Source organism: Monopterus albus, unplaced genomic scaffold (assembly GCF_001952655.1).
Source record: "Monopterus albus unplaced genomic scaffold, M_albus_1.0 scaffold580.1, whole genome shotgun sequence".
NCBI classification, from domain to species: Eukaryota; Metazoa; Chordata; class Actinopteri; order Synbranchiformes; family Synbranchidae; genus Monopterus; species Monopterus albus.
In genome coordinates, this window is record NW_018128460.1 from 16,021 (window position 1) to 21,043 (window position 5,023).

Here is a 5,023-nt window from a genome sequence, read left to right on the forward strand (position 1 = left end):
AACAAAAATTAAGTAAAGTGCTATCATATCTAAAGGTGAAAATAAGAGCTGACTCACATTTTCTACTGGGACTTCTTGACGGGTAAATCCCAATTCCCTTATTTGCCCATTCCTCACGCTTCAATCCCCACTTGACCCGCAAGTTGTAGTGGTCCACCATCTTGAAGGACGTCCCACAGCTCATATTCCTGCTCCAAGGAATGAAGATTGAAGATTGATGCTAAGCCGCCAAAGACCTTGCCAGGCTTAGGGTCCTAGTGCAAGCCTGAACCTAAGGCTGGGTATAGTCAGGGCGTTAGAAAACAAAGAGACCATCAAAGGACCAAATGTGCATTATCATACCACTGTGAAGTTGGATGGTAATCACTGCAGAAACATCTTTTGTTGTTTCACTTTGCAAACCAAAGCAGGTTTTATTGATGATTGTACCGCAGTTCAGTCAAGCAAAATTCTCACTTAATCCAAATGGGTTTCATGGCACGTTTGGTTTCAAAAATTTCAAAAGACTAAAGATTATGTCTGAAAACACTTCTAATAAAGTACAAATCTCACATTTCTGTGGCTCATCCTAGTGGGGTTTGTTGTCCTTCCTCGTTCTAGGCAGCAGTTTGCTAAACAGTATCTCTGAACCATATACTGTGAATCCGTCATTGTACAGTCACTGTTGTCACCTGACCACAGGGGGGAAGTGCTGAGCAAATTGCTGCTTGGCACACCAACAAAATGAGGTGAAGAAGATGACAAAGTAACAGAGCCATGGCTGCCTTTCTACTGTAATGCACAAAAAATAAAATATAATAAAATAGAAACAAAGGCTCAACTAAAAGAGTCTCAGTCAACCGACAAGTCTCGTGACTATTTGACTGGTCGAGTATTAGGGGGCAGCCCTAGTACAAACCATGTTGCAGATGGTTGTGGTTATCACCATCTCCTTCTCTAATCTCAGCAACTGCAAGGGCTCTAATCTGTTCGAATCAAGGACTCACTTTGTGTTCCCAGCCACCCTACACACAAAGTATAGTCATCACTCTCAACAAACATGTCATGAGACATGACTATCTAAGCAACTAAGACCAAGTGTTAAATCATAAATTTCAGATTTTGAATCAAAGCATAAATTTGTATTATTGCTATAACTGTGAACACCCTTTTTTTGCAGATTAGCAGGTGAAGAACCAGTTCTAACAATGCACTGAAGTTTTAGTTCCAGTAGGTGCTGGGCCTCGCAGAACGGGGATAGCAACTTCCTTAAACAAAGTCCAGTTTTCGTTTTGTTCAGTTCATGCCCGGTCTTCAGTTGGAGTTTTCCAAGTGGAACATTTGATTAAAGTATCCTGTTTTGCTTCTTGTAGCATGATTTCACTGTCTTGAGTGTGAATGACTTCCTCCTTCTGCCCCTCCCTCACAAAGCTGTCTCTGCTCCACAGGCTGTGGCAGGTGTGACCTCGCCTCTCCTCCTTTATGTACTGTCCAGCGTGTATGATGCCTGTAGCTAAAATCCATTCCTTCTTCAACTCTCAACTCATCACCTAGTCTGAAAGCGCTCATGCTTTGCAAAAATATGATTTCTAATGCATTGACTGCAGTTTTCTTGTCCAATTAATTTTTTTTTTTTTAAGTCTAACCTGCCAATTCTGATTTTCTTTCTAGAACTGTAACTGACTGGATACACAAATATTTTTGTATGTTTTTTTCTTCAAAAATTTGATTGTAATAAAATAATTTTTTTTGTTTTTAACAAACCAACTTAATCGAGTGATCGACCTGATTTAAGCAGCTGTCTGTGGTGACTACACTTCAAATGAACCAAATGAAAAAATAAACTCAAAGCATAAACAAGGGGTCCTGGGATGACGCGTGTGTCTTGGAGGTAGTGTGGATTGAAAACATTTGACAGATTGGACTTCTCTGCCCTGTGAGAGGCCAGTGACCGACTTGCAGGTCAATGTTGAGAGGACAGTATCGTGGAGAGTTACATCTATCTGCTATTTTTTACAGTGACATCATTTTTGTATAAGCTATTTTGCAGTTGAACCCTGTGCGACTTTTGAAAAATGTTAGTCACACCTTAAATTAATTTGGTCAGAAAATGCGAGTGATCACTTACAGCCAGGAGCCCTATACACTGTTTGTTGGAGATCCGGACATAACTTCCCCTTCTCCAAGGTGTTTTTGTAGCTCCTCTGTGCACTTTTTGTACACCAAGTACTTCCAAGTGTGCGAGTGACCACACGCCCAGTTCAGACACAAGCATGAGCATTGCTTGAGGTGCATGCGAGATACTACTCTACATCTCTAGTCTGTGCCAATCATTAATCATATGTAAAGGCTGAACAAACCCACTGTGACATCACCCATTGGTTTTCTGCAGAGCAATTTTGAAGCTCAAGTCTGATCGTCGCCATATTGGTAGTGCTTCAGCCTGCCTGCTACAGCTAATCCACAAAAAATGGGCAAAAGAGGTGGAGCGTGAGTGGAGCTCTCGAGACAGCTCGCGGCCAGCCACCTATGGGGGTAACCGCTCATCTGCCCTTAATTATGTGTAAATTTTAGTCTTAGTATAATTTAAACTGGTGAGTTATAAAAAAAATTCACCCCCTGTACAGTTGTCACAGAAGGCGAAATTAGCTAGAGACCAAAACCGGTTTTTGTTCCAGGCTGTAAACAAGTTTATTTCTGAAGTCACTCCACCCTCAAGTGGCTGTTCAAGTGTAAACTGCACAGTTTAACATTTCTGCATCGGCTTCATTTCTCAGCCTCAGAGGTTGCCGCCTGGTGCCACCACATGCGCAATATTAGCTGTCATGTCTCCAAATGTGATCAACACATTTGGAGACTGAAGTCTCAGAGTGATCGGTCACCGGTCAAAGCTGATCACACTGGAACCCATCCACTTCCCATGGCCGCTGACCGAATGGTGCATTTCCTGTTTTATAACACACAGGGCTCATCATGTGCTGTGTAAATGCTGACATATCACAAAAACTGTTCCCACAGGTGCTGCAGGTGTATGGCTTCTCACCTGTGTGGGTCCTTAAATGATAATGCAGCGCCGATGACTGTTTAAATCTTTTTCCACAGGTGTTGCAAACATATGGCTTCTCACCTGTGTGGATTCTCATGTGAACTTTCAAGTTAAAGCTACGTAGAAAATCTCTACCACAGGTTCCACAAGAATACACCCTCTCACCTGAGTGCATTCTCAGATGTATTTTCAATGCAGACTTAAAATTAAACGCTTTTCCACAGTTGCCACATATGAAAGTCTTTTTACCTATGTGAGTGTCCCAGTGAGTCTCTGACACAAGAAAGTTGTCTGTACTGTTACTGTGACTTGTGTCTTTGTGGGTCAGTCTCCTGCTTCAGTCCAAGCTGCCCTCCCTCCTGACTGCTGCAGAGTTCCTCCTGTTCCTCTTTAACCTGTGGAGGCTCTGGGTCCTCTTGGTCCAGACTGGAGTCCCTCTCCTGGTTCCAGAGTTGCTGGTCAGCCAGAACCTCCTCCTCCTGACAGACATGTTGCTGTTGGAGCTCTGGAGGGACAAAGGGGCACAAAACAACAGGTTACTAATATGCACCTGATTGCCCTGTTTTTAGTCTTCTGACAAGTCTCATTTTTGCAATACAAGTTATTTTTGGGCACATTTTTGCTGATATCAGTCAGTGGGTAATGGATAAGGGCAATAACAACAGTGCAGAGTGCGCAGCATCTAGTCTGTACAGTCAGTCGACTTAACAGTAAGATAAGTAAAGTAATATACAACAGACTTTATGTATTAAATTATAAGTAATGGATAATGTACAGTAAGCTTATAAAACACTACTGCAATGGGATGAAATAGTGCAGAATACGAAGATAAGAAGTTACATGAGGGCAGAGTTCATCGGATGTAAATAGTGCAAAGATAAATATACGGTATCTGCATATGTGTGCATACAGTGTGCAAATGAATAGAGCAATATTCTGTGAGAAGAGTATGTGCAAATTAACAGATGGGTTACAGGTAACAGAAGTGTATTGCATTAGTCCTGGGAGGAAAGATAAAAATGTGTGAGGTGTGTGTAGTGGTATAGAGAAAGGCCAATGGGGGACAGAGTTCAGTAAAATTAATCACCTTTACTTGGCCAACTTTGTTAAATACAAGGAATTTGTTTCCGGTACAGAACTGAGGCAGCCATCTGTGGTGCCAACTCACACCGGTGGCTCTAACCGTTGGGGGCAACTTAGGGGTACAGTGTCTTGCCCAAGGACACTTTGATATGTGGACTGCAGGCACAGAGATTTGAACCTCCACCCCTCCGGTTGAGAGACGACCGCTCTACCCACTGAACTACAGCCGCCCTGTAAGGAGACAGCTGTGGGGAAGAAGCTGTTGCTGAGTCTACTGGTTTTGGTCCAGAGGCTCCTGAAGCACCTCCCAGAGGGCAGGAGGTCAGTTTGTGAGCAGGGTGAGAGGAGTCCTTGAGAACGCTGCGAGCACATCAGAGACAGCATTCCCTGTGAACACCCTCAATGGCTGGAAGCGGGGTCCCTGTGATGCATTGGACAGGTTTCACCACCTGCTGCAACGCTTTGTAGTCAGAGACAGGTGTCATTATATGTGAGGGATCAGTCCAATAGCTGGTTCTATTTTGAGTCTAGTTCAAATTTGGTAAAACGCCTGGATTTGTGAAGCATCATGGCCAAACAAGTCATCTAACCTGCCATTCATGTTTTTAAAAGTTTAATTTACAGTCCTTGGCCTATCTGACAATGCAGATATCCAAAAAAAATAAGTATAAAAATTTGTTCTTACTCAGCGATACTATTGGAATATATTTTAAGCAATGTATGCTTCACAAAAGGTTGACAAGGAAGATATTTTAAAACTAACAAGATCCTCCATCCCTGTGAGGAAAGGCTTTATTTGTTCTTCATTTACCACGGACTAATACATATGCCAATTTGAGCCAGTAAAAACTCTTTAAATATTAGTTTTTAACGGCTTTGACCTCCCTAACGTTATTACGAACTACATTATGTAGT